The sequence below is a fragment of the Dipodomys spectabilis genome, unplaced genomic scaffold (genome assembly GCF_019054845.1).
Source record: "Dipodomys spectabilis isolate Male_0828 unplaced genomic scaffold, ASM1905484v1 ptg000006l, whole genome shotgun sequence".
NCBI classification, from domain to species: Eukaryota; Metazoa; Chordata; class Mammalia; order Rodentia; family Heteromyidae; genus Dipodomys; species Dipodomys spectabilis.
This window is the reverse complement of record NW_024870683.1, coordinates 6,452,170-6,466,167: the sequence shown is the minus strand read 5'-3', so window position 1 is coordinate 6,466,167 and position 13,998 is coordinate 6,452,170. Positions and strand designations below refer to the sequence as shown.

General features: G+C 42.9%; 1 protein-coding gene across 4 annotated transcripts in view; it reads right to left on the bottom strand.

Annotated features, from left to right (window-relative positions):
- Ubap1 (ubiquitin associated protein 1) overlaps window positions 1-13,691 on the bottom strand; it is a 45,425-nt gene extending 31,734 nt beyond the window's left edge. For 3 of the 4 annotated variants that reach the window (XM_042696212.1, XM_042696215.1, XM_042696216.1), the window contains exon 1: window positions 13,489-13,691. The gene's annotated coding sequence lies outside the window, so the exon portion shown is untranslated. Of the gene's footprint in view, window positions 1-13,113; window positions 13,138-13,488 lie in introns of those variants that run through there. The other variant, XM_042696214.1, reaches the window with a different exon arrangement.
- Window positions 13,692-13,998: the final 307 nt, after the last annotated feature.

Sequence of the window (13,998 nt, the reverse complement as noted above, 5' to 3'; positions counted from 1 at the left end):
GTTAACAATTCCTCAGAAAGCTAAAATCTGACCTACTTTATAAATTCACCACTGCACTATGGGCATATATCTGAAGGAATCTAATACACAAGAAAGACAACTCATGTACATGTTTACTGCTTCTGTGAATTGTTTATTCACAACAGCCAAACTGTGGAATCAACCAAGGTACTCAACAACAGATGAACGGTTAAAGACTATATGCTGAACACTGGCAATCCAATAATCCTAGCTACTCAGGAAGCTAACATATGAGGATCATGGTTCAAAGCCAGCCTGGGGAGAAAAGTCCAAGTGACTATCATCTCCAAATTAGCCAGCAAAAAGCTTGGGTTGAGGTATGGCTCAAGTGGTAGAGCACCAGCCTTCAGTGAGAAAGCCAAGAGAGAACACAAGGCCTTGAGTTCAAGTCCCACCACACACACACACACACACACACACACACACACACACACACACACACACACACACACACACACACACACACACACACACACACACACACACACACACACACACACACACACACACACACACACACACCTGGGCATTGGTGGTTCATACCTATAATCCTAGCTATTCATGAAGCTGAGATCACAGTTCGAAGCCAGTCCAGGCATGAAAGGCTGTGACACTCTTATCTCCAATTAACCACCTAAATATAGAGCTGTGGCTGACGGTGGTAGAGCACTAACCTCAAGCACAAATGTTCATGAACAGTTCCCAAACCCTGATTTCAAGCCCCACAACGACAAAAAAAAAAAAAAGGTGCTGGGAATGTGGCTATATGGCATATTACAAAGCCATAAAAAAAATAAAATCGGCCAGGCACTGGTGGCAGCAAAGTCCATGAGACTCAAATCCCCAATAAACTACTCAGAAAACTAGAAGTGGCACTGTGGCTCAAGTGGTTAAGAGTGCTAGCCTTGAGCTGAAGAGTTGAAGGACAGCACCCAGGCCCAGAGTTTAAGCTCCCCAAAGACAATAATAATAATAATATCTATCAAAATGAATACCAGGAAATACAAGTTTTCTTTGTTGCTGCTTTTATTTTATTTTCATCTTGTTTGTTCATTTATCTGTCTTTGGGAGGATAAGGGAACACAGATATGGAGGGACATAGGGTGAGCAAATGTAGCAGTGGCACTTACTAGACACTATGGTAAAAACGACTTGTGGGAAAAATTAGGAGAGAAAGAGGGAAGGGGTGACACTGTCCAAAAAGAAATGTATTGTTTTTTGTTGTTGGTTTTGTTTTGCTTTTTTTTTTTTGTTGGTCATGGGGCTTGAACTCTGGGCCTGGGCACTATCCTTGAGCTCTTTTGCTCAAGACTGGTGCTCCACTTTAAGCCACAGCACCACTTGTGGTTCCTGGTGGTGAACTGGCGATAAGAGTCTCACAGACTTCCCTGCCCAGCTTCTGAACCATGATCCTCAGATCTCAGCCTCCTGAGCAGCTAGTATTACAGGCATGAGCCTGAGACTCATCTCTAATAAACCACTAGAAAACCAGAAGTGGCACTATGGCTCAAGTGGTAGAGCACTTGCCTTGAGCTGAAGAGCACAGGGACAGCAGCACCTAAGCCCAGAGTTCAAGCCCCACGACCGAAAAAATGAATTTTAAAAATAAATTTTAAAAAAGAGAAAAAAAAAAACTAAGGGACCGCACCCAGTACTGAGTCCAAGCCCCAGTACTGAAACCAAATTAACAAAAAATGTTTCACAAATTTTGATATTCATACCCATTCATCTTGCCTGATAGACTTTACATTTTTAATAATCTTAAATCAATCTCATGTTGAGCCTGGAATAAATCTAAAACTATGGCTGGGTATGGTAGCAGAAACAGACAGGAGGAATTAAGAAGACTGAAGTTTGAGGCCAATCCAGGGAAAAGTTAGCCAAGATTTTTTTTTTTTTTTGGTCATGGGGGCTGAACTCTGGGCCTGGGCGCTGTTCCTCAGCCCTTTAGTTCAAGGCTAGTGCCCTACCACTTGAGCCACAGCACCACTTCTAGCTTTTATCTGCTTATGTGGTGCTTAGGAATTGAACCCAGGGCCTCATGCATGCAAGGCAAGCACTCTACCACTGAGCCAACTTCTCAGCCCAGCCAAAAGTCTAAAACTAAAAGCAAAAAACTGGGAACAATGTTCAAGTAGTATTTATTTATCAATCTCATCTAACACATACATATACAAACAAATACACACATAATAGGTATTATATATACATAAACACAATCTCCAATAATATATACACACATTTATATAGATTATGTGTGTATGTGTATGAGACTATGCTGTCCCTTAGTTTTATTTTTATTTTTTTTTTTTTTTTGCCAGTCGTGGGGCCTGAACTCTGGGCCTGTGCGCTGTCCCTTAGCTCTTCAGCTCAAGGTGAGCACTCTACCACTTGACCCTCAGCCCCACTTCTGGCTTTTTCTGCTTATGTGGTGCTGAGGAATCGAACCCAGGGCCTCGTGCATGCAAGGCAAGCACTCTACCACTGAGCCACCTTCCCAGCCCCCTGTCCCTTAGTTTGAAAAAAAAGTTTGAGGGGCTGGGAAGGTGGCTTAGTGGTAGAGTGCTTGCCTTGCATGCTTGAGGCCCTGGGTTCGATTCCTCAGCACCACATAAGCAAAAAGAAAAAAAAAAGCCAGAAGTGGCGCTGTGGCTCAAGTGGTAGAGCGCTAGCCTTGAGCTGAAGAGCTGAGGGACAGTGCCAGGCCCACAACCGAACCCCCCCCCTAAAAAAAAAGTCTTTCTAGTCAGACAGGTGGTCTAAGATTTTAATACCACAGCTGGGAAGGTAGCTCAGTGGTAGAGTGCTTGCCTTGCATGCATGAGGCCCTGGGTTCGATTCCTCAGCACCACATAAGTAGAAAAAGCCAGAAGTGGTACCATGGCTCGAGTGGTAGAGCATTAGCCTTCAGCTGAAGAGCTGAGGGACAGTGCCCAGGCCCAGAGCTCAGGACCCATGACTGACAAAAACAAAAACAAAAACAAAAAAACCTCCCACGATCCTCAGATCCTCAGATCCTCCTGAGTAGCTAGGGTTTTAGATCTGAGCTATACTTTTCTGGCTAATTCCTGTTACATGTAGCTGTAGTTCATTCATTTAATCTCTGCTTGATAATTCATTGTATGAAAAACCATTATTTCTTTTGGTTATAAACAGTCAGATTGAATCAAACTTTTTTTTTTTCTTTTGCTTTAGACTAGCACTCTGCCATTTGAGCTATAGTGCCACTTCCAGACTTTTCTGTTTATGTGGTAGAGCGCTAGACTACAGCTGAAGAGCTGAGGGACAGCGCCCAGGTCCAGAGTTCAGGCTCCATGACCGACAACAACATAAAAAAAAGAACTGGAAGTTGCAGTGTGGCTCAAAGTGATAGAGCACTAGCCTTGAGAAAAGAGCTGAGGAACAGTACCCAGGCCCTGAGTTCAAGCCCCACAACCAACAAAAAACAACCAAAAAAAAAAAAAAAACCCACAAACAAAAAAGCTGGAGGCATTTGGCATAACACTTCTCTGCCAGTGCAAAACCCTAAATTCAATCCCCAGTACCCCACACCTCAACCCCCACAAAAAAGAGCTAAGTATGTGATTTGTAAGAGGAAGGAATGATAAAATTCAGGAAAATAGCTAACTCTTTGCAACTAAAAGGGAACAGACAAGTAAACAGGTAGTACTGGTAATGCTCTAGTTTTCAAGATAACTTCCTAAGTTGTACTACACTTTATAATTTACATGTTTAAAGCATATGCCTTGTATGTTAGACAGCACAGAGTAAGAAATTATAAGGCAAACCTCTACAGCTACTAAAAGTCCTGCCTAGCAAAATTCTAAAATCTACAAACTGGCAAATCAAACATCTCCTTATCTCAATCCCAATCTCTAAAAATAAATTGGCAATAGCACTAAAAAAGCACCCTCAGTTATTAACAGACAAGAAATGAAGTCTCCTGCTAACATACAAAGTAATCAAGATTGGACTAATAGAAAAATAATACTTTTAAAAGCTCTAGCCCTATTCTCATGGTTAAGGCTAGGACCAATAAGAAACAATTCCCAATGGCCAAAGAGAAACGATTTATGAAACAAAAGTATTAAAAAAAATTTATAACCAAAGTATAAAATAAATATACATAAATACATATTAATAACATGAAATACCTGGGCACTGGTGACTCATGCCTATAATTCTAGCTACTCAGGAGGCTGAGATCTGAGGATTGAGTTTCAAAGCCACCTCAGGCAGGAAAGTCTGAGAGACTTATCTCCAATAATCCACCAGAAAACCTGGAGTGGCGCTGTGGCTCAAGTGGTAGGGCACTCATCTTGGGCTGAAGAGCTCAGGGACAGCACCCAGGCCCAGATTTCAAGCCCCATGCCTGACAAAAAAAAAAAAAACATGATATGATGACAAAAAAATCTTTGCTTCTAGGTATTTTTCTCCACAATTCAAAACCTCAATCTAAATATGAAAAAAAAAAAATCAGATAAAAATTGAAGAACATTCTACAAAGTATCTGACCAGTTTTACACAAAAGTTTCAGATTTTGGCAGGGCGCCAGTGGCTCACACCTATAATCCTACCTATTTAGGAGGCTGAGATCTGAGGATCGTGGTTCAAAGTCAGCCGGGGCAGGAAAGTCTGTAAGACTCTTATCTCCAATAAACCACTCAGAAAACCAGAAGTGCAGGCTGGGAAGTTGGCTCAGTGGTTGAGCACTTGCCTTGCATGCCTGAGGCCCTGGGTTCGATTCCTCAGCACCACATAAGCCAAAAGAAAAAAAAGCCGGAAGTGGCGCTGTGGCTCAAGTGGTAGAGCGCTAGCCTTGAGCTGAAGAGCTGAGGGACAGCGCCCAGGCCCAGAGTTCAGGCCACATGACCGGACCCAAAAAAAAAAAACGAAAACCAGAAGTGGCACAGTGACTCAAGTGGTAGAACACTTGCCTTGAGCTGAAGAGCTGAAGAACAGCGTTCAGGCCCAGAGTTCAAGCCCAGTGACTGACAAAAAAAAAAAATTTCAGATTTTGAAAAACCAGTAGAAAGTAAAACAACATAAAAGTGAAACACAATTTGTCCAAAATTCACTTCTGAAACAGAAAAAAAAAAGGCCATTAGTATAGAAACTGAAGAAATCAAAAGTCTAGAGTTCAGTCAGTACAAATATACCAATATTGCTTAATATTGCTTAGTTTTCACAAACTAACCACAGTACAGGTTGAATACTCTTTCCTGAAATTCTTGGGATCCTAAGTGTTTCAGATTTCTGATTTCTTTGGATTTGGGGGTCTCAGATAGACTTAACCAGTTGAACATCCCTAATTGGAAGATCCAAAATCCTCCAACATTCACAACTTTCAAAGCACTGTGTGTAGTCATGTCAGATCACAGAGTATATAATCTGTAACCCCACCCAATCACACAGCCCAAGTTCAAACTCACCAGAACAGGAGCCAGCAAGCAACCCCACCCAATGTGAAGACTGCCAACAGTCCCACCCAGGCAGAAACTGCAGCCACTGACTCCACCCAACTATAGGGCATGTGTAGCCCACATGATTGCAGAGCCCAGCCTTCACCCTCCCCTTCACAGAAAGCATCCAGTAGTCCTGAGTGTAAAGTCCAGTCAAGTAGACCTACCTTACTTTAGAATCCAGCCAGACACTCCACCCAACCTCAAAGTACAGAGCGCAGCTGGATTCAACCAGATTCCAGCAGTTAACACTACCAGCAGCCCACAGACACTAATTGCTAAGTAGTCTAGAACCCAACCTAAGGTAACTGTGAAAGTTATTTCCCTAGCAAAATGAAGCTGTAAAGACTAAGGAGGTACAGTTAAAAACATGGCATAGCAGTAGGGTGCCTGTCTAGCAAAAACAAAGCCCTGAGTTTAAGCTCCAGAACCAAAAAAAAAGATGACTAGAAGTATTCATTTCATTTCCACAAATGCACAGAATATAAGGAGAAATTATCATACTGGAGGAAAGCATGTACCATGAAAGGAAACTAGTAAGGCTCCAAACCTAACTTACACAGAAGAGAAATTGAATCATGGCTCAAATGGTAGAGTGCTAACCTTGAACAAAAGAAGCTCAGGGACAATGCCCAGGCCCTGAGTTCAAGCCAGGACTGAAAAAAAGAGAGAGAGAGGGAAAAGGAGAGGGAGAAGGGGGGGGAGAAAGAGGGAGAGGAAGGGAGGGAGAGAGAGAGAAAGAGAAGCTTACCTCCAATTAACCATCAAAAAGCTGGAAGTAGAACTGTGCTTCAAGTGGTAGAGCACTACTCTTGAGCAAAAAAACAAACTTCAAGGACAGTGCCAGGCCTTGAGTTCTCAAGCCCCTGGACTAGCACCAAACCAACAACAACAAAAGAGTAAAAAGTTATGGGCAGGGAGTGTGGCTTCAGTAGTATAGTGCTCATTTATGTTATATATAATATATTATATATAATATTACATATTATGTTATATACAATATATATATTACATATTATGCATATATTATATAATATATATTATATTATAATGTGCAAAGCCCTGGAAGGGGGAGGAAAAAAAGGGCAGTCAAATATAAACATCAGTATTGTACTTTTTATTTTATATAAGACTTAAAGGAAGCCGGGCACCAGTGGCTCATGCCTGTGGCTCTCAAGAGGTAGAGCGCTCACCTTGAGCTGAAGAGCTGAGGGATAGTGCCCAAGCCCTGAGTTCAAGCCCCACAGCCGACAAAAAAAAAAATACAACAAAAACACTCTAGTTTTACAACTCCAAAAATAGCAGATTTGGAAATAGCACATTATAAATAAATATACTACTGAATGTGTTAGAATAGCTTACAAATGGATGATGTAGATCAAAGGCAGATGCTTACCAAGTATGCTCCAAGCCCTGAGTTCAATCACACACACACACACACCACCACCACCACCACCACCACCACCACCACCACCACCACCACCACCACCACCACCACGACCACCCGCCCCCCCCAAGGGGTGGGGGGGAATAAAAGAAGTAAGAGAAGGAAGTAGAAAGGGAGGAAGGGAAAACATATTATACCTACAAGCAAAAAAATTCTAAAATGATACCTAAAAAAAACAAACTATAGGGGCTAGGAAGGTGGCTCAGTGGTAGAGCACTTGCCTTGCATGCCTGAGGCCCTGGGTTTGATTCCTCAGCACCACATAAGCAAAAAGAAAAAAGCTGGAAGTGGCGCTGTGGCTCAAGTAGTAGAGCGCTAGCCTTGAGCTGAAGAGCTGAGGGACAGCGCCCAGGCCCAGAGTTCAGGCTCCACGACTGGACCCAAAAAAAAAAAAAAAAAAACTATAAAAGACTAAAAAAAGCAATTATAATTAGGAGCTTATCTATCCAAAAGGCACAGAGATTACAAAAAAATCAAAGGGTGAAAGAGGCTGTTTGCAACCCATAACATGAAAACTGATGCCAAAAATTTATGAACAATTCTTAGGTGAATTTTTTCAAAGTACAGTATGAAGATATCACCACGCAACCCCCCTCATGCTATAGATGTATCCTAATTTTAAAATAGTTTATATATATATATATATATATATATACACATATATGTATATACATGGGATTCATGGTGAAGAGAGAAAATTCAAATAAAGTTAGGTGAAAAATGAGCACACATTTCACTGAAGTATACATGTCAATAAACAGAAGAAAAACATGCTCAGTTTCAGGAAGTACTAAAAAACATAGCAGATACCATTTTTAACTCATCAAATTAAGGGGGGAAAAAGGCTCATAATATCAAGTGTTGGGGAGGAAGTGGAGCAAACAAAACAGACACTGCTGGCTCTTGACTCAGTAACCACATGATTTACATTTGCCAAGAACCAATGACTCAAACACTGGAAGTATTTGGTAAGAATAAGAAACTGACAATGACCAAGCCAGTTCTGAATACACAGCAAATTACTGCCAAATACAAATTTTGGTCCTTAGAGAACTAGGTCCAATTTAACTCAGCAATACAAAAAAAGAAAAAAGAAAACTTAGTCTCTCACCCAGTTTATCCTCTTTTTAAAAAATATCCTGTTCGGGGCTGGGAAGGTGGCTCAGTGGTAGAGCGCTTGCCTTGCATGCCTGAGGCCCTGGGTTCAATTCCTCAGCACCATATAAGCAAAAAGAAAAAAGCCGCAAGTGGCGCTGTGGCTCAAGTGGTAGAGTGCTAATCTTGAACTGAAGAGCTGACGGACAGCGCCCAGGCCCAGAGTTCAGGCCCCACGACCAGACCCAAAAAAAAAACAAAACAAAAAAAAAATATCCTGTTCATTTTGTGAAGTACAAAATATTTAGGTATTTATTTCCTCCTAGAATAGAGGACACCATATTTGGCTAAACCTTTGATAAAAAATAAATTTCAGTAAGTAATTTTCATCCCAGTTACACTCTACTTCATTGAGAACAATGTCATTATTTTGAAAATAGTAACTTATATTTCATAGAAATTGGAACCAGTGCCGGGCGCTGGTGGCTCACGCCTGTAATCCTAGCTACTCAGGAGGCTGAGATCTGAGGATCATGGTTCAAAGCCAGCCCGGGCAGGAGACCTTGAGACTTCAATAAACCACCAGAAAACCGGAAGTGGCGCTGTAGCTCAAGTGGTAGAGCGCTCGCCTTGAGCTGAAGTGCTGAGGGACAGCGCCCAGGCCCAGAGTTCAAGCCCCACAACCGACAAAAAAAAAGAAATTGGAACCAGCCCTTTGACGTTATGACTACATAAGAGGGACAAAATAGTTTAAGATGCAACATGAGCATTCACATTGGACATATCTGAATTCAGATTCAGATTCTGCCATTTGAAAGCTTCTATCAGTTAATGCCCTTCTCTAATCCTGTTTCCTCAATACATAAAAAGCATGCCTATCAAGGCAAACTGGTGGCTCTGGCCTTGTAATTCTAGCTATTCAGGAGGCTGAAAACTGAGGATCAAGATTTGAAGCTAGCCCAGAAAAGTCCATGAAACTCTCATCTCCTCTCCAATTAACTGGCAAAGTGTTAGCCTTAAGCAAAAAAATTTCAGAACAGTGCCCAGGACCTGGCCTCCACCCCACCCTGCCCAAACACGTAAGCATACATATCAAAACCAACCTACTTACTCAAATGGTAAGGATAAAATAGTGCTTAATACTCTTGGCTCAGCCGGGTGTTGGTGGCTCATGCCTGTAATCCTAGCTACTCAGGAGGCTGAGATCTGAGGATCTCGGTTCAAAGCCAGCCCAGGCAAGAAAGTCTGTGAAACTCTTATTTCCAATAAACCACCAGAAAACGGGAATTGATGTTGTGGCTCAAGTAGTAGAGCTCTAGCATTGAGTTAAAGAGCTGAGGGACAGCACTCAGACCCAGAGTTCAAGCTCCACGACCAATAAAAAAAAAAAAAAAATTCCTGGCTTACTAGTACATACACAGTGATGGTATTTTCAATAAATCTTGTTCCATTCACCTTTTTCATGAGCTAGCAATTCAACCCAGGGCCTACTGCATGCTAGCACTCTACTATAAGCTATATGCCACCAGCCCTCACTTTTTTTTTTTTTTTTGGTCAGTCTTGGGGCTTGAACTCAGCCTGGGTGCTGTCCCTCAGCTCTTCAGCTCAAGGCTAGCACTCCACCACTTGAGCCACAGCATCAATTCCAGTTTTCTGGTGGTTAATTGGAGATAAGAGTCTCATGGAGTTTCCTGCCAGGGCTGGCTTTGAACTGAGATCCTCAGATCTCAGCCACTTGAGTAGCTAGGATTACAGGCATGATCCACTAGCTCACGGCTTCTTTTTGTTGTATTTTTGGTCAGTCATGAGGCTTGAACTCTGTCCCTCAGCTCTTCAGTTCAAGGCAAGCACTTTACCACTTGAGCCACAATGCCACTACTTCACTTAAAGCTTGACTAGTGCTTTTGGCTCATGCCTATAATCCTAGCTACTCAGGAGGATGAGATCTGAGGATCATAGTTTGAAGCCAGCCCAGAGAGAAAAGTTCCCATGAGACTCTTACCTCCAATTAACTACTCAAAAACTGAAAGTGGTGCTGTGGCTCAAAGTGATAGAGCGCTAGCCTTGAGCAAGAGCTCAAGGACAGCACCTAGGCCCTGAGTACAATATGTACAACCAACCAAAAAAAAAAAAAAGATATCTAAAGCCTGAAATTTAACTTCCAAATCACAAGAAAATATTACTTATATTCAAATCATTTCCTAATAGTACATAAATTGCACATTAGTGGTTCAAAAAACAATGCACGCTGGGCACCGGTGGCTCATGCTTGTAATCCTAGCTACTCAGGAGGATGAATCTGAGGATCATAGTTCAAAGCCAGCCAGGGCAAGAAAGTCCATGAGAGTCTTATCTCCAATAAACCATTAGAAAACCAGAAGTGGCGCTGTGGCTCAAGCGGTAGAGCACTGGCCTTGAACTGAAGAGCGCAGGGACAGCGCCCAAGCCCAGAGTTCAAGCCCCACGACAAAAAAAAAAAAAAGCAATGCACTACTTGTTTTTTCTAACACAAAGCACTTCTCCTATAAGAAGTTCTCAAAAATAAAATATCTCTACTTGTTTTTGCAGTACAGAGTAGGAATTTATATACGGTATGAGAAATAAAATCCAGATGTTTTCTAAGCTTCTTTTCACCTGAAGGTATTTTTCTCTTCTTTTTCAGGTCGTAGACTTAACTTGAACTCAGTACCTGATGCTTTGCTCATTGGATGGTACTCTACCAACTGACCAATACCACCAACCCCCAAGGGGATTTTTGATTCTAAGAAAAAGATGATTTATCCCAGCATTCAGGAAGCTGAAGCAAGTTAGAGGCCAGTGGGAGGAAAAAAACCTTATTCAATGTTGTAAACAATTTATTTCTTAAGAAAGACTGTAAAAAAGACACAATCCAATTGATTTTAATGATAAATGAACAATAATGTTTTCTACCTGATGGAGGGAAACTTTATGCTTAAAACGATCTACAAGCTGCGAGCCAGTGGCTCACACCTGTAATCCTAGCTACTCAGGAGGCTGAGATCTGAGGATCACGGTTCAAAGCCAGCCCAGGCAGGAAAGTCTCAGACTCTTATCTCCAATAAACCACTCGAAAACCGGAAGTGGCGCTGTGGCTCAAGTGGTAGAATGCTCTCCTTGAGCTGAAGAGCTGAGGGACAGAGTCTAAGCCCAGAGTTCAAGCCCCACAACTCAGTTGAATAATCTCAATATAACAGAAAGAGGAGTAATGACTATAAAGCTGTGAGAGTGTTTTAAAAATTCAGTCACCAAATTAAAAACCAGTGTTCCTCATTTTAAATAACAGGCAAGAGGACTGAAGCCAGGTGTTAGTGGCTCATGCCTGTAATCTTAGCTACTCAGGAGTCTGAGAATTGAGGATCATGGTTCAGAGCCCGCCAAGGCAGAAAGCCTGTGAGATTCTTTTTTTTTTTTTTTTTTTTGGGGTCCAGTCGTGGGGCCTGAACTCTGGGCCTGGGCGCTGTCCCTCAGCTCTTCAGCTCAAGGCTAGTGCTCTACCACTTGAGCCACAGCGCCACTTCCGGCTTTTTTCTTTTTGCTTATGTGGTGCTGAGGAATCGAACCCAGGGCCTCGAGCATGCAAGGCAAACACTCTACCACTGAGCCACCTTCCCAGCCCCTGTGAGATTCTTATCTCCAATTAACTACCAGAAAACTGGAAGTGGCAGTGTGGCTCAAAGTGATAAAGCACTACTAGCCTTGAGCAAAAGAGCTCAGATATAGAGCCCAGGTCCTGAGCTCAAGCACCACAACTGAAAAAAAAAAAAAAAGCCATAATAAAGAGACACTTGCCAACCAAAAATCCGTGCATTGACAACCAATGATGACATCTGTCTATACACCTTATTATTTATTTTGTCTTCAAAATAAAATGAAAAAAATCAGATACAGATATAATATACCATGACGTGGTAGGGAGTCTTATCAAGATGCCAAGTGCTGGTCTCTCATGTCTATAATCCTAGCTACTCAGGAGGCTGAGATCTGAGGATCATCGTTCAAAGCCAGCCCAGACAAGAAAATTTGTGAAACTTATCTCCAATTAACCACCAGAAAACCAGAAATGAAAACTGTGGTTCATAGAGCCCTTGTCTTGAGCAAAAAAAAAGCTCAGGAACAGCACCTTAGGTCCTAAGTTCAAGCCCCTGACCTACCAAAAAAGAAAAATAAAGAAAAAAATTTATATTCACATATTTTAATTTTCTTCCTCTGCCTTCACTTCCAACTTAACACTTTTTTCCAATGAAAAGTTAATAAGTTATCTGCTGTATAATGATATACTCACCACAGAAACATTAATTTCCCTATTTCCATAATTACAATGACTAAATGGAACACACAGTAGGCATTTAATAACAAGATGAATGTACGAGATGAACGACAAAAAAAATTTCCACATAATATACATGTCTACCTTTTAAACTTTGTATATTTCATGTAATTTGCTATAATGGCATACAAAAATACTATATGCCATAATACTACACAAAAACTTTCAGTTTAATAGTTGGGATATTAACTAGAAAGCACTATCACTAGACACTAAATCCCTTATTTTTCCCACTACCAAATCTGACAATATTCAACAGGAAGCACCCATTATGTGTATCCAAATGCTCAAACAATAGGAAGTGAATAAAAAATAAATTAAATACTAGGTCTGTGAGATCAGAACATATTTAATCAGCAAATTACCAAATCTGGTTTGCAACATCCCCTCCTCCGGGAACTAGAAGTGTTTCAAGTGTCTCAAATTTTTATTCTAGTTTAACATAAAATCTATTTTTGTGCAGTCTGGAAACAATATACGGGTAAGAGATCACTGATATAAATCAAGTAAATGATCTGTAAGTGACTTCTCAAGAAAGATTTGGGGCTGTTTCTGAGGCTCAGGTGGGCAGTCCAGACAAGTCTCCACCCAGGAAGCAAACAAAAAAAGGAGGAAAGATATACATACCTAGATAAAGTCCGACAATGCCAAGGAGAGCCCCAAAGAGATCTCACCCCACCCTCGTCTATTCTCCAACCTTTCTCCCTGAGCTACATCTATCCTGCACTACCCAAGCTCACCCTCGATTCCCAGCCCTCAGCTTCACCACAGAGCCCGGGGCGGCGGACCCCGGCCCCCTCGCTCGCTCCACGGGATAGGTGTCCGAGGCGCCGGTCTCTGAGAGTGCTATTACTTCTCTCAAGCCCAACTCATCTTCCCTCCTCCCCTGTGCCCTCCGTCCCTTGAACTCTGTCCCGTCACGCTGACCCTTTTCCCAGAATCCTCCCCAAGTCGGTCAGGCCCCCGCCTCCCTCCCACCTCCCGGCTCCTTCCATCCCGCGGGGCCTCGAGCCCCTTCCCCCCACCCCGTGGCCTCCCTCACGGTTACCGGTACCGGCCCCTTCCCCAACTCCGCCCCTCTCCCCCCCCCCCGGCCCAAAGAGAAGCCCCCTCACCTCAACGCCGTTGCCGTCCCCAAAGCTGAAAGGTACTGGCGCTGGACGGCCTCCGAGGCTCTGTCCCCGCGGAGTTCCAGAAGCCCCTAGGGAGAGCGAACGCCCACTCTTCCAATTCTACCAGCCCCAGGCCAGGCCGTCACCGTAGCCGCCGCCAGTACTACGGTCGCCATGTTGAGGTCCTACTTCCCTCCTCCTTCTCCTCGCCGCCCCGCCCCCTTGGGCGTCTGACGTCAACACGCTGCGCCCCACCCGCCGGGACCAATGGGAGGAGCTGACGGTGACGTAACTAATTCCTCTCCCACCGCTGAACAACTCCTACAACCTGCAACCTTGCCTTTAAAATGGGAACCCTGCTACACCTAGGGTCTCTACGAGGGTCCCTAAGAGGGTGGTTGCTCAACGTTAAGGATTCTGCCAAAGCAGAGTCACCCAAAGCTTTGAACTGCGAAGGACACACAGATACTGAGCAGGCAGCCGTCATGTTTGGATATTTGGATGCCTAACTTC